At 48.8% G+C, this 26,167-nt stretch overlaps 2 pseudogenes; one reads left to right on the plus strand and one right to left on the minus strand.

The window, feature by feature from the left end:
* Positions 1-11,688: 11,688 nt before the first annotated feature.
* LOC140898132 (olfactory receptor 2G3-like) lies at positions 11,689-25,752 on the minus strand (annotated as a pseudogene).
* On the plus strand, positions 18,323-19,248 carry LOC140897999 (putative olfactory receptor 2B8; annotated as a pseudogene).
* Positions 25,753-26,167: the final 415 nt, after the last annotated feature.

The raw sequence follows: 26,167 nt of genomic DNA on the forward strand, positions 1-26,167 counted from the left end.
ACAGGGATGTCAGACAGCAGAATTATGAGGCTGTGACCTCACTGGGTAAGGGATTCCTGTCTCCTCGGGTATTAGAAGTTGGTGGTCTCTGAAGCATCTGGGTCAGATTCTGTGCAGTGTTCTTCACTGGGCCCCCAGATTTCAGGGGGATCAGCCTCTATATTCCCCAGATACTGTGTAAGAGAGACTGCATACCCTCCCATGGGAGAGGAGATTCAGGGATATAATGATAGAGCTGTTCTTGCCATAACCAAGGCTTTCAACTGGAACAAACTCGCTGTCTGCCCCCTTGTCCTTCCCAGGGCAGGTTCCAGCCCCTGACCCCTCTGCCTTCTCATGGCTCAATTCTGCCTATGTCCCTAGTGGCCAGATTTGCAAATGCGCTTCACCTCCATCTTCACAAATTCCACCTTGGCCAGCTGTGTTCGTGGGAGGCCCCAGATGTTTTTGATTCTCTTCCACCAGCCAGGAAAGGCATGGACCAGGGAAATGGGCCTGGGTCTCCTTACTGTTAGTGCCTTCTCGGGTATCCCTTGTGCCAATGTTCTGGATTCTTAGAAGGAGGGTGTTTTTCCTGGTTTCCCTTCCTAGCCTCTGTGATGTGATGGTTCCTCACAGTGAGAGGGGCCGGGTTCTGGGGCTGAGTGAGAGTTTATGAGGTAGTTGGCTGAGACTGCAAAGGCCTTCAAGTCAACTTGAGGTCATTTCTGTCTGTAATGCCACATCCAATCAATTCAGAAAATATTCTAGGCATCAGTGGTCAGAACCTTATTGATTGTGGGAAACACTGGAAAAATATGAAACAGAAAATGGGGACAGATGCAGCCCAGGCTATGTGTTTAGCACAGCCTGATTTTCATGCACCTCTGCAAATATCTGTAGATCATATAGCTGTCTAAGAGCGGCCTGGCACTTTTCAGGATAACAATATCTCATCTTTGTTCATTCTTCCAATAGCTTTTAACACAACACTCTGAGTGATTTATCCCACAGACAGAATAGAAATAAACAGGGTGGGATGAAGAGGGAAATTGGAGGTTATGACACTATGTGCCCCTGTAGTCACACCCTACATATTACTGTAATAATCTTTGTACCAAATATGCCTTGTGAGGTATTACTTGAAAACTAATAACTCACTGATCATTAATATTCTTGTATGATGTTTGACTGCAGGGTGTATTAAGCATAATGGTATCTGCTAAAATTATAACTGAACTGTATGTAAACCAGGTATGTTGGCGAGAGTTAAACAGATCTGCTTAGACAAAGGAATGGGTCTGTGATTCTGTGACCAGCCCAGCCATAAAGCAGAGACAATGAAGGTCCATTTTTAGATACAAGGTAAACAAAGCTATCAAGCTAAGAGACAGTGTGGTTACACCCCAGCAGAGAAGAGAAACTTTATCTGACCTATAAAGACAGGGGGAGGGGTCTAAACCCCAAATAATAAGCAACTGAATCAACTGATTAAATACAACATTAATGCATCATGTAAGGTCTTTTATGAACACATAACATACTGGTGATTAATATCATTGTGAAGAGTATGTATCCACACTATGGGAGGAATTATGAATTGATATTATGTTTTAAACATGGGCATAGTTTCAGGGGACAAAGGGGTGTTGACCCCCCCAAACTTAGTCTCGGGCAGGCATGGAATTCACCGCCACCCCATGTACGGCCATTTTGGCCTGACTGCAGCTGCCCCCCAAATATAGAAGTCAAACTACACCTATGGTTATGCACGATAGGTGTAATAGACCCCTTCCCTGAGGCCCCCACCACTCGTCGCTGCCTGGCTGAGTCCCTCCTCTCCTCTACTCCAAACCCCTCTCCCAGAAGTCCCCGCTGCTCGCTGCATTCCTCCTCCCCGCCTTCCCTGAGACTTGCATCGCCTGCAGTTGCTGCTGCGCCGCCAGTTGCTGCCACAGCTGCGTCTGCTGTTGTACAGCCTGTTGCTTCTGGTTTTCCAGCAGCCATTTTAGGAGCTTGTCCATCTCCATCTTGTACATAGGGGTCCTTCTAGCAGGCCTTGGTTGTTCCCCGCATTCTCTATCACTTGTGACAGGGTTAGGACTCATCACCGCTGGCGCCTCCCACTGGTTGCTTCAGGAATTAGCTCTGTCCAGTCATGGAGCATCTTATTCACGTGCTGCCTTGCCCCTCATCTACTCTGCTGCTTTGGGGACCCTCATTGCTCCCCGCTCAGCAGCATCCTCTTCAGGACACTGCCCTCCAGCAGTGCCCACTACTCCGGTCTCACCCCCTTCCCGGGGGTGTGGGGTTATCAGCAGACCACAATCTGCACCTGTTGCAGTGGCCAGCTACAGCCTCTAAGTCTAGCCCCTTATCGCAGGGCCCAGCCACAGCCTGGATCGGGCCACACTCCTCTTCAGCCCAGTGTAGCACAAGGGGAAGGGGGGGACCCAGGCCCACCCGCTACTCTGGGTCCCAACCAAGGGACCCTCTAGCAGCAGCCTCTCTGCCCTCCTTCTCTCCCCTTACCCTGCTATTGTCCCTGGGCCACTTCCCCTTCAGCCCTATGCATCTGCCTGGCCTAGGCCAGCAGCCTGTGGTTTTCCTTTGCCAGAGCTCCCCAGCTCCTTCTGGCCTTCCCCAGCACTGCTCTGTCCAAGGTGCTACCTTCCAGCAGAGGAACCAGCCCTCCTCCCTTGCCCACCAGGGAGACACTGCCTACTCCCTTCCTGGGCAGTCTTTATATATGGCCGAGTCTGGCTCTGATTGGCTGTCTCTAATGCAGCCTCTGATTGGCTCCCTCACAGGCCCTCTCTGATTGGCCACCTATACCGCCTCCCTGGCCTGCTGAAGCCCCATCTAGGATAGGAATGGGGCAGCCACTCCACTACAGTGATGGCTCCATGCTTGGTCCAGTACCCCGTCCAACTCCTCATAAAAGGATCGGGATGATGATGAGCTCCCAGTGGTGTGGTTCTCATCCCTAGCTTTCCAGTAGTCAGTCTTCCCTTTATCTGCTCCCTGTGCTGGTCACCAGTCCAGTGACTCCCCAAGCTGCCAGCTTGTACCAGCGAATAGCAAACATGTGGTCAGTCCTGAAACTCTCCCTCAAGTCAAACTGTTTGCTCACCGTGCACAAGAGATTCACCAAAATCTGGCTGCACTCCCCTGTGTTTGCCAGCAGTGCATTTGCCATGGCCACTGACATGAAGACATCCTTTGCCAAATATGGGAGAAGTTTCACGGTGTTTTCAGCTCAGCGGTCAAAATAAAATGGAAAGGTTACATATCCAGCTCCAGGACTTGAACAAGGGGGCTTGCTTCCTTTACCTGGGACTCAATTGTTAGTTTGTCCTGGGATAGAGAGGACAAAGAACACTGGCCCATGGGATTATGGGACAGCATTGGTGGACTTTCAGAGTCTGACTCTGGAGCTGTGTCCACACTGCAAAACAATGGAGTTTGGACCCAAGTCCCAGCAGGACCCTGGCTCAGGCCCAAGTCAGATTTGTGTGTAGACAGAAGGTTGGTTTGGGCTCAAGTCTAAGGGTATGTCTACACTACGGAATAAGGTCGAATTTATAGAAGTCATTTTTTTAGAAATCGGTTTTATATATTCGAGTGTGTGTGTCCCCACAGAAAATGCTCTAAGTGCATTAAGTGCATTAACTCGGCGGAGCGCTTCCACAGTACCGAGGCTAGAGTCAACTTCCGGAGCGTTGCACTGTGGGTAGCTATCCCACAGTTCCCGCAGTCTCCGCTGCCCATTGGAATTCTGGGTTGAGATCCCAATACCTGATGGGGCTAAAACATTGTCGCGGGTGGTTCTGGGTACATATCGTCAGGCCCCCGTTCCCTCCCTCCCTCCGTGAAAGCAAGGGCAGACAATCATTTCGCGCCTTTTTTTCTGAGTTACCTGTGCAGACGCCATACCACTGCAAGCATGGAGCCCGCTCAGGTAACCGTCACCCTATGTCTCTGGGTGCTGGCAGACGCGGTATGGCATTGCTACACAGTAGCAGCAACCCCTTGCCTTGTGGCAGCAGACGGTACAGTACGACTGGTAGCCGTCATCATCATGTCCGAGGTGCTCCTGGTCACCTCTGTGAGGTCGATCAGGAGCGCCTGGGCAGACATGGGCGCAGGGACTAAATTTGGAGTGACTTGACCAGGTCATTCTCTTTAGTCCTGCAGTCAGTCCTATTGAACCGTCTTATGGTGAGCGGGCAGGCGATACGGACTGCTAGCAGTCGTACTGTACCATCTTCTGCCAGGCAGGCAAGAGATGAGGATTGCTAGTAGTCATATTGTACCATCTTCTGCCAGGCAGGCAAGAGATGAGGATGGCTAGCAGTCATACTGTACCATCTTCTGCCGAGCAGCCATGAGATGTGGATGGCATGCAGTCCTTCTGCACCGTCTGCTGCCAGCCAAAGATGTAAAAGATAGATGGAGTGGGTCAAAACAAGAAAGAGACCAGATTTGTTTTGTACTCATTTGCCTCCTCCCCTGTCTAGGGGACTCATTCCTCTAGGTCACACTGCAGTCACTCACAGAGAAGGTGCAGCGAGGTAAATCTAGCCATGTATCAATCAGAGGCCAGGCTAACCTCCTTGTTCCAATAAGAACGATAACTTAGGTGCACCATTTCTTATTGGAACCCTCCGTGAAGTCCTGCCTGAAATACTCCTTGATGTAAAGACACCCACTTTGTTGATTTTAGCTCCCTGAAGCCAACCCTGAAAGCCGTGTCGTCAGTCGCCCCTCCCTCCGTCAGAGCAACGGCAGACAATCGTTCCGCGCCTTTTTTCTGTGCGGACGCCATACCAAGGCAAGCATGGAGGCCGCTCAGCTCACTTTGGCAATTAGGGGCACATTAAACACCACACGCATTATCCAGCAGTATATGCAGCACCAGAACCTGGCAAAGCGATACCGGGCGAGGAGGCGACGTCAGCGCGGTCACGTGAGTGATCAGGACATGGACACAGATTTCTCTGAAAGCATGGGCCCTGCCAATGCATGCATCATGGTGCTAATGGGGCAGGTTCATGCTGTGGAACGCCGATTCTGGGCTCGGGTAACAAGCACAGACTGGTGGGACCGCATAGTGTTGCAGATCTGGGACGATTCCCAGTGGCTGCGAAACTTTCGCATGCGTAAGGGCACTTTCATGGAACTTTGTGACTTGCTTTCCCCTGCCCTGAGGCGCATGAATACCAAGATGAGAGCAGCCCTCACAGTTGAGAAGCGAGTGGCGATAGCCCTGTGGAAGCTTGCAACGCCAGACAGCTACCGGTCAGTTGGGAATCAATTTGGAGTGGGCAAATCTACTGTGGGGGCTGCTGTGATGCAAGTAGCCCACGCAATCAAAGATCTGCTGATATCAAGGGTAGTGACCCTGGGAAATGTGCAGGTCATAGTGGATGGCTTTGCTGCAATGGGATTCCCTAACTGTGGTGGGGCTATAGACGGAACCCATATCCCTGTCTTGGCACCGGAGCACCAAGCCGCCGAGTACATAAACCGCAAGGGGTACTTTTCGATAGTGCTGCAAGCTCTGGTGGATCACAAGGGATGTTTCACCAACATCAATGTGGGATGGCCGGGAAAGGTGCATGATGCTCGCATCTTCAGGAACTCTGGTCTGTTTCAAAAGCTGCAGGAAGGGACTTTATTCCCAGACCAGAAAATAACTGTTGGGGATGTTGAAATGCCTATATGTATCCTTGGGGACCCAGCCTACCCCTTAATGCCATGGCTCATGAAGCCGTACACAGGATGTCTTCATGTCAGTGGCCATGGCAAATCCACTGCTGGCAAACACAGGGGAGTGCAGCCAGATTTTGGTGAATCTCTTGTGCAAGGTGAGCAAACAGTTTGACTTTAGGGAGAGTTTCAGGGGTTGGGAAGTAGCTCCACAGAGGGCTAGACAACATGCAAAGTCCCCTTACATCGTTACCTCACCAGACCCTGGAATACCAAGACCCCAAAGATGGCTTTAGACTGGGATCCCATTGTGACACTATACCCAATATTCTTCATAGAGATATTGTTATGATATGAATATGTTATAAGTATTAGATGTTTTATGCAAGATGGTCATGTGAGATATCATTGGAAAGGTTATTATTTACTAAATGTGATTATCCTATTTGTATGCCTGTATCATTTCTGTATATGAAGTTAGGAATATTGACTATGTAACAATTGCAAATGTGTTTGCACCTGGGGAATGCCCACCAAACAGTAGGCAGTCAGCCTGAATGGGCCATTAGGGAGAACAATAAGACTTGGAAGATGCTAATCTCCCACTTTCCTGAGAAGTTTCATGGGATGCTGCTTTGACACCTGGTACTGGACACAATCTTGGACTGCTGATATTATTCCACTAGTAGGGGGTGGGAATCAAAGGATTCCTGCCATATGTAAATCCTATTTAAGCCTGAAGAGTGAGTTAATCAGGGTCATTTTTTCACTGAATCCCTGCTGAGGATGACTGCTAAAAACACCTAAGACTGAGCTGGGGAAGAACTAGACCAAGGCTAGAAGGTGTCTGGCCTGTGAAAGGAATATCTGGAACTCTAAGTTGCAAGCAAAAGAAGTTGGTTTTCAACAATCACTGCAACCTGCTTAACCCAACATTTAAGGTGAGAAATTACTACTTGTAACCAGTTTCTTTAGCATATTAAATTTAGTTTGCATGTTTCCTTTATTTGATCAGTAATCCCTTATAATCACTTAAAATCTATCTTTTGTAGTTAATAAACTTGTTTTGTTTTCTTGTGCAATTTATAATGGGGATGGAGGTGGGAGGTGGGGGAAGCTGTGCATATCTTCCTCCACACTGAGGGAGGGAGAAAATTGCATGAGCTTATGCTGTACACTCCAGGGGGGTATGCACTTGAGTACTGGGCAATCCCTGAGCTGAGTCTTCCCACACAGAGCTGATCTCAGTGTCTGTATCTTTTTGAAGCTGTGTGTAGCCCTACCTGTGTGCGTGTGTGCTAAAGGAGGCTTGAGAGCTAGGACAGGATGAGGAAGCCCAGGCTGGTAGAACTCAGTGGGACCCCAGGACATCAGGTGGCACTCTGGAGAGGGTGGCAACCCAGCACATCCACACTGAAAGGGACACTGAGGGGAAAGGAAAACCAGTAACTGAACACATGCTAAGGTTCAGGGAGGAGTTGAAAGACACAATGGGTATTGAACAAACCAAACTGTCCAAGCAGAAGGCGTGGTATAATAAAAACACTTGGAAATGCCTACCTGTCATAAAAGATTTGGTGTTATTGTTAAATCTCATGATACAAAGTTTGTTGCTAATGGTAAGTCTTATAACAAAGAATTTGGTACTGATGATAAATCCTATGAAAAGGTGTAACATGCATGATTTTTGGGAAAACCTTTTGGACATGCTAGGACTGGTATCTAGGAAGCCCTATAATAAGACTGCTTCTCAGTAAATACTGAGCTCAACCCACACACATCCTGTCCACTGCTCACTGTCGCCACTCGCTCCTCTAGTCTGCCAGGAGAGGAGCAACTCAGCAAGTGGCAGGGAGTGTGGGCTTCGGGGGAGGGGGTGGAGTGGGGGCAGGAAGAGAAGCAGTGTGGGCAGGGCCATGGGGGAAGAGCAGGAGTGGGCCCTCATGGCGGAGTGCAGGTGGGGCCAGAGGCCAGGCATCCATTCTCTCAAAGGTGGCAGATCAGCGGCTGTTTGGGGAGGCTTAGCCTCCCCTAGCCTGTTATACCGGCTGCCCATGGGTGCCTGGCCTAACTCTGCCTTGATGTGTGGCATGGGAAAGTGTCCTACTACAGTGGAAGGAATAAAGCAGCCCTCCCCATAAACCTTCAGCAGAGGATTACAGACTACCTTCCAAGAAAGTTTCCTTGAGATCTGTACGGAGGATTCACGGGACAATCCTGCGCACATAAACAAACTTTTCTGCAGGACCCCCTCGGCCTAGTTGTACAGGAGAATGAGAAGCAGATAGCAAGTGTACCTCTATTGTTTTTTTCACTACCTCTTTTAGCCTGATTAAAAGAGAGTAAATGAACAGATGTGTCCCTGCAACATCAAAGCAAACTGCATACTTACCAGAGGTTCCTTCCCCTGCATCAGGCTCATTTGTCCTGGACTGTAGGAACAGGCCTGAGGTGATCCATATATAGGGCCCCTAGATTAGGAATCCCCAGATTCTAGTTCATTGAGCTGACCCTCCATGGGACCAAGGTGCATAAAGGTATGTTTGTGGTTATGTCGTTGCAGGATCGGGGCAGAGGATCTGATGCTATGCAATAGGAGAACGAGATGCACTGGGGCCTCGAAAGAGCAGGCTGAGTTCTGTTTTCAGGAGTGCTGTGTTTTCCATAGGCCTGCTGGGAAGCAGGGAACAGCTGCACCGCATTGGCCATGACTGCCCTACACCCAGCCCCATCTATCTCACTGCCTCCCCCAGCCCACCCCTGTGACGTGATGGGGATGGGAGCTGGGTGGAGTGCAGTCCTTCTGTCAAGACTTCTGTCAGACCTTCTGTCAAGGATTCCACTGGGGCATGAGCCTTGGTTTCCTATCTGTAAAATGGGGATAACAATCCTGATCTCTGTCCTAAAGCACTTTGAGAGATGGCTATTATTGCAGGCGGCCCACAGATGCTGTGGGACAACTGTGAAATCGCTGCTGCCCTTTCCTGGATAGAGTCAGAACTGCTCACTTGTGTGCCACAACCCCTCCCCAGCAATTCCTTACCTCCAGCATCTGGGCTATTGGAGCGGGAGGATCTGGGGTTGAAACTTGCCTCTATTAAATTCTGAACAACTATGGCAATGGCAATCATGAAGACCTTGCTGGCTGCGGGCGGGGCATGACCTGAGTAGGCATAAATTTTAGCACCTGCTGACTGGGGAGGGGGAATTATTTAAGAAGATGATTGAAGTAGGGAAGGTGGCTTTGTCACCATGGGCTCGTGGACCTGCTGTTTTGCCCCAGCAAAGGAATTGCATCATCAGCAGGGATCCACTCGGGGATCTTCAGCCTCAGTGGCGAGGCCCTTCACTACCTGAGCTATAGGAGCAGTTCACTCCACTGTGCTGTGGTAGTAGGCTGTTGTAGTTACAGTGGCTGGCTGCTGACTCGAGGAGTGTTTGAGAGAAGCTTTGCAAAAGTGGCCGGTGATTTGGTGCTGAGTGTGACGTGATTGTCTCCTGATATTTGGTTTTCTGAGAGCCACAGCTTCTGGACGCATATGGTTACAAGAGGATCCTGGCTATCATTTCGAAAAGGAAATGTCTGGCTTTAGTGGATATGGAGATAGCCTGAGAACATGGCCCGAGTCTGGCCTCAAGGCTCAGAAACCAGAAGGAAAAGAAAAAGAATGCACAGGTCTCAGGGGCAACAAATTCTTCTTAAAAGTGTGTGTGGGGGGACCCAGCCTCTCTGTGGCCCCGCCCCTGCCCCTCTTCTTCTCCCCAAGGCCCTGCACCACCCAGACGCTGGGCCAGGGAGCCTGGGCCCCTCCACCTGCCCAGGGTGCGGGGCCTGAGAGCAGCCCCCAGCCCATGTTCTCACCCACTGGACTCCCACCCAGGGCAGGTGGAGAACCCTCAGCTCCTCCCAGCTGTCCACATGGCTCTTACCCCGACCTGGCTCTGACTTCCAGCCTGGCCTCGGGGTGGGGCCTCAGGGGCCAAAGAGCCACAGCTGGGTTATGGTAAGAGGTGGGGAGTCATGCACCTTTCACCTGCTCTGGATAGGGAGCCCAGAGGGGTGGGGACATGGGCCAGGTGCTGCTCTCAGTCCCTCCCACCCTGGGCAGGTGGAGGGTCCACATCTCCCCATAGCTGGTGGAGCTCCCCAGGCCTCTCTTACCTGGGCTGGGCTCCAGCTTCGGGCGTGGCTAGGGGGTGGGGCCTCTGGGGGAAGAGGAGGGACAAGGGGCCGGGCCAGTGGTGAAAAGTGGGGGTCCATGGCCACTTCACCCCGTCCCCCGCTCTGGCACCCCTTACAGGTATAGCCCATAGGGCTAGTTTAGCCTTCATCATATTCAGCTGTAATAGAAGGACCCTACAGATCTGTATCCTGTAAATCATTAGCTTAAGTAAGTTAGCATAAGTATAATCAAGTAAAGTAGCCCATGAACTCTGGCATAGCTAAATGGTCTGACAGTTATCCTCAGATTTTGGGGAACTCAGACTAGCTTGCTAAGTGGCAGGAGTTGGAACTTAGCGGGGAACGGCAATGGCAGGAACATAGAAGTAATAACTGCAAACTGGCGTAAGCAAGAAGTGACAGGTATGATAATCAATTAAAATGGCATTAACATGTTAACCTATAGGACAAGAACACCTCAATATTATGTGGGTGAGGAAGTTAGATTTGGGCATGGAAGGCTGAGCAGTAACATGAATATTCATGATGGTGCACAGGCCCTATCATAGGGCAAACCACCAGGTGGCAATAAGTTTTTGATTTTAGCTTAGCTTGGCTTCTTCCATCATTTAACCCTTCAGCTCTACCATCAATCTAGAGCCTTGAGGAACCTGGACCATTGGACTCATTTGGCATGCCAGAGATAGGGCTGGTCCTTTGTCTCTTACCACCAGGTCCTCAAGGAAGGGTGTAAGAAGGCAGATTTAAGCGTTTATGCCAAGAATGATACCACAGATATTTCCAGTACTGTGTTATTCCTATCTGTTTCTGTGGCTTGGAGCTTTCCTGGCTTTGTTCATTATTTTAATAAAGATCTCTAAACTTTTACGTTGTCCTCATTGTGTCATGCACCACAAGCCTGCCGACAAGGTATGACTCATAGGCTTTAATGATATGTAGCCTGATTTGGGGACTAGAACCATATGACCTTCTGATCGATTGGCAAACCGTCCAAATGTTATTAACCTTTAAAAGGGTCAGGCAACATTGGTTGTAATTTAATAACGTCTCATGTAATCTCATGGCTCCAGGAGCTGTAAAGAAAATGACAAATATTGTGAGCCTGGTGATAAAATCTTGTGGGCAGTACTGCGTTGGGCCCATGAAGGGGGACTCAGAAGATCGAGGTTCTATTTCCAGCATTCTGCTAACTTCCTGTGTGAATTACAGCAAGTCACTTCACTTCTCTGTGCCTCAGTTTCCCCTCTCAACTTTTCTCTATTTGGACCATGAGCTCTTTGGGACAGGGACTATCTCTCACTGTGTGTCTGTGAAGCTCCTGGCACAACCCTGATCTCAACTGCTACCTCTTTCCAATCAAAATATAAATAAATAAAAAAATCTCTTTGGGCAGGAGAACAGGGATTGTTCCTAGAGGTCCAGGTAGGATGGTGTTGGCTGTATTGGAAAGCAGAGGGAAGGGGTGTTGTGTGGGCTGACAGAAGAGTTGTGTGGCGTGGGAGAGGGCAGGCAGGTTGTTTGTGTGGGTGGGTAGGGCACATTTATTCTGTGGGGTGGTATAAGGGTTGCATGTGGTAGGAGAGGGAAGGCAGGTTGTATGTGGGATAGGAGAGGGGTTTGCATGGGGTAGGAGAGGGAAGGCAGGTTGTGGTGCAGATTAGGGCAGATTTTCTTTGTAGAGTGGGCGAGGACAGAGATTGTGTGTGTGGAGAGGTCTGGAGCTGTGGGGAGGGCAGAAGGCTCCACATGGGCAGAAAAGAGGTTACAGTAGCCATGAGAGGTACAGATGATTCTGTGCCATTTGGTCACCCAGCTCAGGTCCCCTTAGCAGTCGGGTTCCTCCCTCGCATCCTACGCAGGGCCCTGTGCACCTCCTTGTTCCTCAGTGTGTAGATGAGGGGTTGAGCATGGGGGTCACCATGGTGTAGAAGAGGGACACCATCTTGTCCCGGTCCTGGGAGTCACTGGATGGAGATACATGGAGATACATGGAAATGCCCATGCCATATAAAAGCAACACCACGGCTAGGTGGGAGGTGCAGGTGTTGAAGTGCTTGAACCTGCCCTCCGCTGACCGAATTCTCAGCACAGCAGTGCCAATGTAACTGTAAGAGACCAGGAAGAGGCCTAGTGGCACCAGCAGGAAGATCACCGAGCTGGCAAAGATCTTGGCCATGTTGGCAGAGGTGTCGACACAGGCCAGCTTGAGCAAGGCTGGAACCTCACAAAAGAGGTGGTCTATCTGGTTTTGCCCGCACCAGGGCAGCCTCAGCGTCAGGATGGTATGAACGGTGGAGTTGCTGAAGCCACAGAACAAAGTGGTGGCCACCATCTGCAGGCAAAGGTGGTGGCTCATGATCTCTGTGTAGCGCAGCGGCTGGCAGACAGTGGCATAGTGGTCATAGGCCATGATGGCCAGCAGGAGGCACTCGGTGCAACCCAGCAAGAGGGAGATGTAGAGCTGGGCCACACAGCCGGCCCTGGAGATGGATTTGTGGGCGTGTGGAAGTTCACCAGCATCTGGGGTCCAATGCTAGTGGTGAAGCAGAGGTCCAGGAGAGAAAAGGTTGCTGAGGAAGAAATACATGGGCATATGGAGATGGGGGTCTACCCATGAGACCACGATGATGGTGGTGTTTCTAAGCAAGGTCATGGTGTAGCAGATTAAGATGAGCACAAAAAGCAGCATCTCCAACTGCAGCTGGTCAGACACCCCTAGCAGGATGAATTCCCCCAAGAGCTTTGGTTTCCATCTTCCCATGCCCCTTTGCCGTACATCACCTGTAGGGGCATGGGAAGATGGAGAGGTGTAGGGTGAAAGAGTAAGGGCGAAAAATAACCGGCAGCAAGGAGACTTGTGATAATAGGTGTTAGCATTGGGGTTGGCAGTGGGTTTTTTTGGAATGATAATCTTGAGTCCTACAAGACAGGTAAGTGTTAAGTGAATGGGTTTGGGAAAGACTGGAAGACTGGAATGTAGGATCTGTGAGTATTGGTGGCAGTCCTGGGATCCATGATAGCATTGGTAGGAAATGTGGGATCCACCGCAAGTATTTGGGTGGGGGCGGGTCTATGTGAGAATTACATAATTAGCTGTTTAAAACAATTAATGTTTAGCTATGTTCCAAAGAGCACAGAACCAGGATGGTCCGGGGAGATAAGGATTTGGGGAATCAGGCAAACATCAAGAAAGCTGACTTGGGAGAAGTTATGATGATGGATTGGTGCCAATCTGTGTTAGCAATGAATCCAGAATAGCTGTTTTGGATTGGTAACCAATAATCCAAAGTGGTGTGTGAGAGATGAGTGTCCAGGGGCTAGAGGGGAGAGAGGATTGGTGAGAGGCTGGACTGATGGGTTTGTGGGTGCTGGTGGTAAGCGTGGGATCCACGATAGGTTTGGTGACAATAGCGAGATACTGGACAAGTCTTTTAGAGCCTATGTGAGAAACATCTGTTCAGAAGAGTGAGTGCTTCAAGATGCCAAAAATCTAAATAATAGTATGGTAGCTATGAATAAGGGTAGTGGACAGAGCTGATAGTTCGTGGGTAAGCCACACACACAGTGGATTCAGATGGGACTGGGATGATGGATTTGGAACAATTGATGTTAACAGTGGGAATACATTAGTTATTTTTCTTTGGTCGCTGTGAATCCGGGATGGTTGGGGAGAGGGAACAGTCAGGGCCTAGGTACATAGAGAGAGAAAGGATTTGGAGAGGTTGGGATAGTGGGTTTGTGAGCATGGGGTCCACAGCAGGGTTTTACAAGAAGTAAAGATCGGCGAAAACCAATGAAGCTTTAAGTGTATTCCAAAGCTGTATGAAAATTTGGCCACCATGAATCTTGCAAGGGCAAGCTAGCTGGGGAAATAGGGGCTAGGTACTTAGGGACAAAATGGATTTGGGAGAGGCCAGGACAGTGTATTTGGGATAATTGGTGTGAGTGTGGGCTCTGTAAGGATTGGCATGTAGTCAAAACCAACAAAGCAGCCAGAATTCAGACCAAATAATCTGGAGTGGATTTTGTAGCTGAGGAATGACACTGATGCAAAATTAGAGAGGCAAGGGCGTGAGGTAATATATGTTACTGCACCAACTTCTGTGGGTTAGAGAGACAACAACACTGCGTACAATGACTAAACATATTAAACTTTGCTATCTGAAATGGAAATGCCACAACATGAAGAAAGAGGAAGCAAAGCTTAACAGCAACTTTGTCTCTCTCGCCAACAGAAATTGGGTTCAGCTGATGGCCATATTTGGGGTCAGGAGGAATTTTCCTCCAGGGCAGATTGGAAGAGGCCCTGGGGGTTTTTCGCCTTCCTCTGTAGCATGGGGCACGGGTCACTTGCTGGGGGATTCTCTGCACCTTGAAGTCTTTAAACCATGATTTGAGGACTTCAGTAGCTCAGACATAGGTGAGAGGTTTATCGCAGGAGCGGGTGGGTGAGATTCTGTGGCCTGCATTGTGCAGGAGGTCAGACTAGATGATCATAATGGTCTCTTCTGACCTTAATATCTATGAATCTATGGTCCAATACAAGATATTTCCTCACCCACCTCGTCTCTCTAATATCCTGGGATTGACCTGGCTTCAACACTACATAGAATCATAGAAGATTAGAGTTGGAAGAGCTCTCAAGAGGTCACCTTGTCCAACACCCTGCTCAAAGCAGGACTAACCCCAACTAAATCATCCCAGCCAGGGTTTTGTCAAGCCGGGACTTAAAAACCTCTAAGGATGGAGATTCCACCACCTCCCTAGGTAACCCATTCCAGTGCTTCACTACCCTCCTAGTGAAAGTTTTTCCTAATAGCCAACCTAGATCTCCCCCTTGCAACTTGAGACCATTGCTCCTTGTTCTGTCATCTGCCACCATTGAGAACAGCCTAGCTTCATCCTCTTTGGCACCCCACTTCAGCTAGTTGAAGGTTGCTATCAAATCCCCCCTCAATCTTCTCTTCTCTTGGCAAGACTGGGGGCTTGTTTGAAAGCCAGAAGAGGGGGTTCAGTAAAGATTTCTTTCAAGATGTGGTCCCCATCAAGTATGCATTGTAAATTCATAACATTGCTAGACACTAAAAATTATGAACTGAACAGAGCCACTGGATTTATTACTTATTACAACAAGCTGTAACCCACTAACCCTCACCCCCAGTTGCTCTCACACCCATCCCTCCTTTCCCCACCATAATGGGAGAGGTGTTAACTGGCCATTTCACCTTGAATGGTTCCTTGCAATCTGTGTTAACTGCTTTTTGGACCAGTTACTCCTGAAATCTTCAAAAGGAGAGGCAATTCTTGATTTAGTCCTAAATGGAGCACAGGATCTGGCCCAAGAGGTGAATATAGCTGAACCCCTTGGTAATAGTGACTATAACATAATAAAATTTAACATCCCTCTGAGGGGTAAAACACCACAGAAGCCCACCATGGTAGCTTTTAACTTCAGAAAGGTGAACACACAAAAATTAGTAGGTTAATTGACCAGAAATTAAAAGGTAGAGTGCCAAAAGTGATGTCCCTGCAAACTGTATGTAGGTTTTGGAAGAAATTGATAAATTAAACAGTAATAAGTCACCAGGACCAGATGGAATTCACCAGGAGTTCTGAAGGATCTCAAATGTGAAATTGCACAACTACTAAATCAGCTTCTGTACCAAATGACTGGAGGATAGCTAATCTGATGCCAATTTCTAAAAAAGGCTCCAGAGGTGATCCTGGCAAGTACAGGCTGGTAAGCCTAACTTCAGTACGAGGCAAATTGGTTGAAACTATAGTAAAGAACAGACATGTTGATGAACATAATTTCTTGGGGGAAGAGTCAACATGGTTTTTGTAAAGGGAAATCATGCCTCACCAATCTACTAGAATTCTTTGAGGGGGATCAACAAGCATGCGGACCAGGGTGTTCCAGTGGATACAGTGTACTTAAATTTTCAGAAAGCCTTTGGCAAGGTCCCTCACCAAAGGCTCTTAAGTAAGCAGTCATGGGATAAGAAGGAAGGCCTTCTCATGGATCAGTAACTGGTTAAAAGGTAGGAAACAAAGGGTAGGAATATTTATTTGGAAGTATAAAAGCCTCAGTATGTGCCCATGCTACTGTCAGGGAGTCCAATTTATTTGTAAAATTCTTAGCCCTTTTGGGTGACACTGATAGAGTTAGAGGAGGGAAGGAGAGAGGTGGGAGAACAGGAATGAAGGTGAAAGTGAGGATGGGGGAAAAGTTGAAAATGTACAACCTGGGGGGAGAAGAGACTGAATGAGGATGTGATGAATGCTAGCTATGTACAGTGCTTGGCATCATATTGACCGGTGTCTTAGAAATACAGCCAGACAAGATGGGTGACCTGATATCTTTTATTGGAGCAACTTCTGTTGGTGAGGGAGACAAGGTTTTGATCTTACACAAAGCAGAGAAAGGTACTCTGAGTGTCACAGCTAAGTACAAAGAGGAACAGAAGCTCAAATAGTTAACACATATTTCAAGGGACCATTCAAGGTAAAGTTGCCAATTAACACCTCTCCCATCATGTAGGGAAGGGTCAGGGGGAGAAGCTCTAGGAGGGGGCTCAGTGGGTCACAGATTGTTGTAATAAGCCACAAATCCAGTATCTCTGTTTGGTCCATGATTTTTAGTGTCTAGGAACGTTATGAATTTACAACACACACACTTGATGGGGTCCACATCCTGGAAGAAATCTTTCCTGAGCCCCTGCTTCTGGCGCTCAACCTCATCCCCACCAACCTCGCCAAGCTCAGCTTGAGAAGCAAGCTCCCCACAGACCTTGACACATGAACTCACAGCAGCACCAGACCCTGCCAGAGCAACAGACACAAAACCTGCAGCCCTATCTCCACTACTATGATGATCAATACCACCCACAACGCATCCTTCGAAACCCATGGGTCTTACACACACTTATCACAACATGTGCTGTATGTCATCCTGTGCACTAAATGCCCCAGCAACAGCTTGGTGGGTGAAAGCAGACAATCACTATACTCTTGAATGAACTCGCACAGGAAAACAATAAAAGACAAAACCACCCTGTCACTGGTCGGTGAACACGTGATCACTCTATATCTGACCTCTCAGTCCTCATCCTCAACAGAAACCTGCACAACACCTTCAGAAGATGAGCCTGGATTTATAACTCGGCTAGACACCAAACATGATGGACTAAATAGAGACAAAACCTATATCCCACTAACTGCACCCCCTTTCGCTTATTTCTCCCCCTACTTTCCCCCCATGACTGGAGGCGTGTTACAGGGCACTTCACCTTTAATGGTTCTTTGAAATATGTTTTAACTTCTTGTGCTAAACAATCGGTTCCACCTTGTATTTAGCTGTGACACTTTGAGTACATTTCCCAGACCTAAAGAAGAGCTCTGGGTAAGCTCGAAAGCTTGTTTGTCTCACAAATGGAAACTGGTGTGTTAGCATGGATTTGAGGGGTGCGTGTATCCCAGAATGTGATCAAGCTAATTGCAACCATATTATGTGCATTCAGCCACTCTGAATTAATAAAATAGAAAACCACATAGTTAAGTGTTAATTGGAAAACAGGCTTTTAGAGGCAAGATCAAAACTAACTGGTAGTTTCTTCTAATCAGAATGATAGGAAGGGAAAGAAAAGTCAAGAAGTGAGACTCAAAACTTCGTTGGATGGAAGATCTGGAGTCCGGGCATCTCTGATATTAGAAGTTTATTGAAAGTTAGGAAAAGTGATGACTTTGTAGAGGCCTATGCGTTTTGTAGAAGTTAGTTATAAAAGACTCGTGAATACAGTGTATTCTGGAGCAGTCCTCTGAAGCCATTTTGAGAGATGTTTTTCTTGACACCTTTTCTCCCCGGTGGATGAGCAACTGGCCACTGAGAACCCGCTGCTGATTACTCAGTACCGTTCCAGATTTTAGGAAAATATCTGGGATGCTATAAACCTATTGCTTATGTCTGTGTGTGCTTAAATCTAATAAACTGCAGTTTTAGATAGAGCCCACTTACTTGTATTAATCTTTCATCAGGCAGAAATGCCATGTTCCCATTGATTTATCCTTGACACCGCCTGGAGTGAAACAGTTAAGTTGCCCCTGCCGTGAGTTCTGAAAACTGTTGGTAACAGGTCCAATAAAAGATATTACCTCATCTGCTTCATCTCTCCAATATCCTGGGACCAACCCGGTTACAACTACACTGCAGACTGAGAGATTTCCCTGACCTTTGCATAAATGTATGCAGTGCTGTGGCTGGGACAGCCCCAGGTTATTAGAGATTCCAGCCTTTCCCTAATCCATTCACTGAACACTAACCTGTCTTCTAGGACTCAAGGCTACCATTCCAAAAATACCCACTGCCAATCCCAGCGCTAGCACCTATTATCATAAATCTCCTTGCTCTGGGATAGTTTTCACCCTTATTCTTTCTGGCCCCTACAGATGATGCATGGCAAAGGGGAACGGGAAGATGGAAACCAAAGCTCCTTGGGGGAATTAATCCTGCTAGGGATGTCTGACCGGCCGCAGTTTGAGCTGCTGCTCTTTGTGCTCATCTTAATCTGCTACACCATGACCTTGCTTGGAAACACCACCATCATCGTGGTCTCATGGGTAGACCCCCATCTCCACATGCCTATGTATTTCTTCCTCAGCAACCTCTCTTTCCTGGACCTCTGCTACACCACCAGCGTTGGTCCCCAGATGCTGGTGAACTTCCGCAGCACCCACAAATCCATCTCCTGGGCCTGGCTGTGTGGCCCAGCTCTACATCTCCCTCTCGCTGGATTGCACCAAGTGCCTCCTGCTGGCCGTCATGGCCTACGACCGCTATGCCGCCAGCTGCCAGCTGCTGTACTACATGGCCATCATGAGCCGCCGCCTGGTTGTGCGGCTTCGGCAATTCCATGCTGCAGACCATCCTGACCCTGCAGCTGCCCCGGTGTGGGTGGAACCAAATCAAGCATTTCCTCTCAAGGCTCAAGCTGGCCTGTGTCGATACCTCTGCCAACAAGGCCGAGCTCCTCGCCAGTATGGTTTTCTTTCTGTTGGTGCCACTTGGCCTCATCCTGATCTCCTACGGCTACATCAGCACCGCCATGCTGAGGATTTGCTTGGCCCAGGGCAGGCTCAAGGCCTTCAACACTTGTACCTCCCATCTAGCCGTGGTGTCACTCTTCTATGGCACGGCCATTTCCATGTATCTGCAGCCTCCATTCAGCTACTCCCAGGACCGAGGCAAGATGGTCTCCCTCTTCTATACCATGGTGACCCCCAGGCTCAACCCCCTCATCTACACACTGAGGAACAAGGAGTTGCACAGGGTCCTGTTTAGGGTGCTGGGGAGGATCCCGACTGCCCAGGGGACCTGAGCTGGGTGAACAATTGGCACAGAACCATCTGTACCTCTCAAGACTACTGTAACCTCTTCGCTGCCCATGTGGAGCCTTCTGCCTTCCCTACAGCACCGGGCCTCTACATCCACACACACCCGCTGCCCTCTCCCATTCTGCAGAACAAACCTGCCCTAATCTACCCCACAACCTGCCTTCCTTTTCCTATCCCACACAACCCTTCTTCCACCCCACAGAACAAACCTGCCCTAACCCCACACCCAACCTGCCAGGCCTCTCCCACCCCACAGAACCCATCTGTCACCCCTCATGGCCCCCTTGTCCTCTCCTTTGCAATACAACCAAGCACCATTCTAGTTGCACCTCTAGGAACAATCCCTGCTCTCTTGCCCAAAGAGATTATTCTTATTGCTTTCTACTGCAGTAGCAAAGAGGATCCGACTGAGATTAGGGTTGTACCAAGCGCTGCCCAGACACACAGCGAGAGGCAGTCCCTGCCTCAGCTGAGATCAGGGCCCCATTGTGCCTGGCGCTGCACACACAGTGAGAATCAGTCACTGCCCTAGCTGAGATCCAGGCCATGTTCCATGAGACAGGAAGATATATGAGTTCAGTGCCTTCTGAACAAAATTACTGGACATCACAATCAAAGACTGGATTGAGTCAGTGAAGGCAGCTCTATGGGTCTTGAGAGTACCTGAAGAAGATCATGTGGATTTTGTGGAAGAGCATCTCAAAGTCCAGGCCAGATTGACAGTGAAGTTCATGGCAACAGCTAACAAGCCAGATGTAGAGAAGACATTTCAGCTTCTCTTAGAAGTGTATGAAAACAAAGTGCCCTTTGGAACCAGACTCAAAGAATTCTGTGAGCTGACACAGAATCCAGGTGGGACCATTCGGGCCTACTCATATGAGCTCCAAGAGAGAATGAGCCAGGTGAAGCGCTGGGACCCACAAAAACTTCCGGACATTGATATGGTCCTGAAAGCATAGTCAGTGCTGGGGCTCCGGGATGATTCCCTCCACTGTGAGATGAAGAAGAGGTTTAAATAAGAGCCCAGTAAGAATTTCCATGAACTCCTGCCAGCTGCCATTACATGGTCTGAATTAGAGCAGGTTCCTGTGGAAGAGATGGCCAAGCCCAACCCCTGTATGCAAAGTGTAGGCCTAGGTAATGCAGCTACCAGGAAGAAGATTCTCCCCAAACACAGTTAACTCTGGAAAGTTTAAAAGAAGCTGTCCAGAAACTGGCCGGCCAACAGCGGGAGATGCTGAAAATGATGACTGAGGTGATGAAAGGTAAAATCTCCCCTAGTATGCCAAAATATCCAAGGGCATTGGGATCCTGAAAATCTACACCTTAAAGGCACCTGATTTTCGGAAGGCAAATGTTCAGGGCCCCTGAAAACCAAGCATTTAAAAACCATGTATCATGCTCCAAAAATTTTGAGATTGTCTTTAAAATCGTGAGATTTAATTAAATTATAACTGTCAGATTCTTTTTCTTTACCTTCCAGTTTCTGAGATTTAGATCACATTTGTATCATGTTCTGGGGTTTTTCTCCATCTCCATGAGGGCTAGAAATGTTTCTTTTTAAAGCTATTTTTTAATTGTAAACACATTCTTCCAGGTGCTGCAGCTTTTAGCAGAAGATCTAGCACTGCGAGACTTTCATTGGCAACACTGCATCAAACCACATACCTAAAATCACCAGTCACTTTTGTAAACCTTGGTCCATATGCCTCTCTAGTGGCCTGACCCTCACTAATTAGAACAGTTTGTTCCTGAAGCACAGCCAAGGAAGTTGCTCTTTTGGTTCAATCTTCCGTTTATGCCCTGATGCCTCTGGGTAGAATTGTCATTCAGTGACTTTGCTCTGTAGCGGCCAACCTTACCTCTGCAACCTGAAGGCTGAGTGCCTGAGTTAATAAATATGCCCCCAGCTTCACTTCATTCTCTGGGCTCTCTGTATTGACTGAAGTTTTAGATAGCTAGACCAGTGAGCTAGGAGGCTGGATAGGTAGATATATTTTAGTGAGACAAGGTTCGTGAGGTAATATCTTTTATTGGACCAACTTCTGTCGAGCTACATGGAGAAGTTAGTCCAATAAAAGATATTACCTCACCACCTTCTCTCTATAACATCCTGACACCAATATGGCTACAACAAAACTGCAAACAACAGGTAGGTAGGTAGATAGATAGAAGGGTGTACGGGGATAGATAGATAGATGGATAGATAGATAGATAGATAGATAGCATTAGGATTTAGACAGATAGGTTGTCAGTTTATTTTTAAGTCTGAAAAGTGCCCAGTTATTTGCCCAGCACAGACACCTAAATGGAACAGAATGCCAGGATATAGACACATGTCTGAGCAAGTCCCCTCAACCTGGGGCTGGATCGGAGCCGGAGCCCCCTAGAGAAAAAGAGACCCCATATTGCATTCCTACATCACTGCTGAGTTCATGGTTTTGAAAACTCTTGGCAGGAGGAGACTCAGTACCATTGCCTGATGGTTTTATCCCTGATTTACACTGGAGGTGAGGGAGGGAAAGATCAGTTACAATGGACAGCATGGGCATGTTTTTGTAGAGGTGTCATTCCCTAGGGTGTAAGTGAATTGCAGACTGACAGGGGTTAGTAAGAAATTTCCCAGCTGTTCATGAAGCGTGTGATGACACTTCCTCTGAAGCTGGGACTGACCACCATTAAAGATGGGGACTGGAAGGATCCGGGTGGGATCCAGCCTGGGGACTGGTATGTTCCTGTTAGCTGTCTTTGTGCTGTGCTTCTTCCCAGCACGTGTAACGCTCCCGGAGGTTGGATTCCTCTTGATACACTTTGATTCACTTCTGAACCTGGCATAGAAAAAAATGTTAATGGCCTGTCTGGCCCCACTGTGGGCTCGTCGGCATCGTGTCACAAATAGCAAGCATCTTTAATAAGACCCAGAGTCCCCTCTTGATGCAGCCCCCAGCTGTGAGTGGGAGCCGACATGCTAACAAAGCCCGGCATGCTGCCTCCCAACACCTAACGAAGAGCCCTGGAGCAACAGCACCCCGCGCTGGAGGCCTAACTCCTCAGGGAGTGCGCGGCACCAAATGGCTCCCAGACCTTCCCCTGTAGCAGGCAGGGGCTGGGTGTCTCTGCACAGAGGTGCCACGGAACTGATCGAGGTGACACAGTGGAGAGTCCAGGGCTTACCAGCTAAGGGCCAGGACAGGAAGGAAAGAGGCTTGACTGAGATCAGAGAAATGACCCATTGGGGCAAAAGTTCTGCCCTCTGCCTGTGCCAGACAGATCACTGGCCAGTTACTCTGGTACCCCTTACAGCCCTGCCCCAGATCACTGGCCAAATAGTTCATTTCCTCTGCAATGAATGAGGTCATTGTCCCTTCTAGCTCTATAGGTCAGCTTCCTCCATCCTCCACACAAATTCACAGGTTCACAAACCCCTCCCCATTAAAGCAGATCAGATTTGTTCTCCACTTGCTGTCTGAGAGTGCCTGATGAAGGAATATGCAAATATTCTGCTCTCCATTGTACAGATGGGGAAATTGAGGCTAGGGGGCAGATGAGACTTGCCCAAAGTCAGGGTGGAAGTGGGAAGAGAACCATGGGGCCCTCATGCCTAGTGCAGCGGCCTAACCACTAGACCACACTGCCTTTCAGAAGGGCATACTTATCGGACTCAGGCCTGGACTATCCAATGTGCACTAGATGCACTTGCCCAGGGCCACCTGAAACTCCATGCACCGAGTTGCAACATCACTCACTCAAATATGGCCCATCCATCCCACCCTCCATCACCCCTGTCACAATGGAGGGTTTGGCATGGGATCATGTGAGTGAGGCCTGGGTGATGGGAGTGAGTGGAGTTGGGCGGCCAGGCTCGGGAGAACCTCCCTTCTCTTGGGATGGGAGCAGACTGCTGAGCTGGGGATGCACCGGTGAGTGGCCAGGAGGGTCCTGGTGGTGTTGAATGAGGAGCTGGGGGTGAGTTTTGGGGTGAGTTGGGAGTGTTGGGGAGGTGCAGGTGTGAGTGGGGAATGCTGGGGGCTGTGAGGGGAGTTGTGGGGTTGTGTGGGGAATGGGGGATGTTGGTAATAATGGGAAATGTTGCGAAGTGGAATGAGTTGGGGAGGAATGGGGGTTTTGGGGTGTGGGTTGGGGGGCTGGGATTGTGGAGACTGTGCCCGGGTTGGGGGCTGAGATGTTGGGGGCTGCAGTGAATGGGATGCATGTCAGGGCAGCTGGGTGTTGACAACAGGGGGTGCTATGACCCCTAAAATGGGTCTTTACTGGCTCCTGGTGGAGCAGATTACTGTCATACCAATGAAAAAGGTCCACAGTAATTATCTTCAATACACAGCAGTTTATTGAGATGTAATGACACAAGCGGTAAAGGGTTATATTAAGCACCTAACTCCTATGTTAGACATTAAGAGTTATGCATTAAGAGCTATACATTCCCCTTAGGCCCAGCACTAGCCTCACACAGTTCCTGCCTAGCAAACAGGGAAGGTGGTTACCAATTTTATAGATGGCTTCTTCTCTTCTTGTCTGTTCTTCTCAGCCCTCTGGCCTGTCTCGGATTCCCTCGAGGCAAGGCCTTGGCTGCCTTGAGACCCCCCTGGTTCACAGTCCTACTCGAGCCCACGGAGCAGAGTTTTGGCTACTCTGTCTGGCAGCATTGCTTCTTCAAGGGTCAATTAAGGAATCTCAACCAACAGTAATTTACTTTGCTTGATTCTTATGCCCTTGTTCCTCAGAGGAGTCACATGTCTTAAAAGCATGCCCAGTGGGCGTGTGGTGGCTAATTTTTACCTAATTAGTATTTTAGAAGGGGCTGGGAATGTGGTACCCAACGAAGATCACTCCTCATTTACTCACTCATCAATCATTCACTCTGGCTCTCTGCGTGGTGTCCTTGCTGCAAGGTCACTACAACCAGGTCGCCCTGTGCTCCATGCTGCAACTTTATACATGTGATATTTACTTTTGCATGGGCCCATATTTGCCGACCAGTAGATTCCATATCGATCACACACACAGGCTTTGCCAGTCCTTTATCAAATTTACTTCTTCTTAAAGGGAACCTGATCCCAGGATCCTCTGCAGTCCTTCAGCCATGTTTAAGTCATGTCAAGTTATGCTCACACCGTTCATTCAGTATGGCCACACCAATTTGACGCCATCCCGACACTGGACTATGTGTGGTGGCTGTCAGGGTAAGCAGGGTCTGGTGGAGGTCTGTTGGGATATATGTGGGGTTGGAGGGGAATTTGGGGTTATTTCTGTGGGGAGGAGTATGTGCGGGGAGGGGAGGAAGGGGCATCTGGGGGTCTGAGTGGAGTGAGGTCTGTATCAGGCAGTGCGGGAGGGGCATCTGGGGGTCTGTGTTTGGTGGGGTATGTATGATGTACGGGGAGCGGGCCCCTTGCTCTCTAGTTTATGGAAGGTGGGGGGAGCCCACAATTTCCATGGTGCTCAGAGCCCCAAAATTCTTCAGTCAAGGCCTGCTTGGACTCCAACCCAAATGGCCCTTCTCAGTTTCAGCCTATTCACAGTTTTCCCAGGCACCCCCCCCACCACCACATTCCTCTCCCACTTGGGGGGGGACTGCTGGCTTTCAGACACCTATAAATGGTCCTCCACGTTCTCATACCTGTTAGCGAAGGGAATTCTGGGTGCCTGGGGATGCCTTGACCCCACCCACTCACTTCTGGGCCTGATATTAAGTTACCAAGTATTACTCAAAATTGATAGCTGAAGAGAAGCCAGGAGTTGTGGTTCCCGGCCCCCTGCTCTAACCCAATTCCCTCCCAGAGGTGGGAAGAGAACCCAGGTGTCCTGGGGGTCAGAGGTGTAACTTCAAGATGCTGCTGCTGTGCACTAACCCCAGAATCCTGCTGTCAGCACTGACTCACTCTGAGAACTGTCTCTGCTTGACTCAGATGGGAAGGGACAATCCCTGCTCCATGGCCCTGCAACCTTGACTGCCTCACAATGTTTCGCTGTTGTAGCTTCCAACATGGGTCGCTCACAAGCAGCCTGCCAGCATGTGCGTCTGGGTCACACCCTGAGTGTCTGTGTGTAGTCACAGCCCTGGTCCAGCAACTCTTACACCAGCAGCGTGTTTCACTGTAAGTTCTATTTTGTTTAGGCACTTTGCCATTTTGTTTGTAGAGTTATTTTTTTCCACCAGGTTGGTGACCTTCTTCTTAAGACAACTGGCAAATTTTTCTCTCTAAGGTGGGAAAAAGCAATGGTCACATGGCCTATGTTCTGCCTAGTAACAGGAGAGCATAAAAAACTGCTACACCCGAGAGGAGAGGCTGTCCTTCCTAGTGGCAGCTCAGTACATGTCCTAGCCAAGACTTTAAGAGATCTGTAGAAGACCACAGAAGAAGAACCAAACTCCATAGTTCCAACTATCAGTTTCTGATTGATTCCTATCTTACCTGAATCCTGAACTCCTGTGTCCTCACCTTGCTGTCCTGGTGTATTCCATCCATGATGTCCTCTATCATGGGTCCATTCCTCTGAACCCTGCGTAGTATGCTGTGTACCTCTGTACCTTACCTGTAGTAAATTCACCTTTGTCCTCATGGGTTTGGGACCTTGACTGTATGTCAATTTGTTGTGCCAACCTGTACCTGTATGCCCTTTGTGTATTGTTTTGTCAGGGGTCCTATAAGTTACTGTTTCCTGTTTGAGTCACTGTTTAATAAACCAGTTTGCTTTATAGTTAATCCTGTCCTCAGTTTTCTCTCCATTGATAGATGGGGTTTGGGGGAACGAGTCTGCTGGGTGGGAACTCTGAGATGTGGAACCTAGAGCACATCCAGTTAACCATAGGCAAGATCTGAGTTCCTGGTTAACAGGGTGACCACAACACATTCCTAGTCCAAAATTCTCCTCCTGCCCCCC

Source organism: Lepidochelys kempii, chromosome 14, assembly GCF_965140265.1.
Source record: "Lepidochelys kempii isolate rLepKem1 chromosome 14, rLepKem1.hap2, whole genome shotgun sequence".
Classification (NCBI taxonomy): domain Eukaryota; kingdom Metazoa; phylum Chordata; order Testudines; family Cheloniidae; genus Lepidochelys; species Lepidochelys kempii.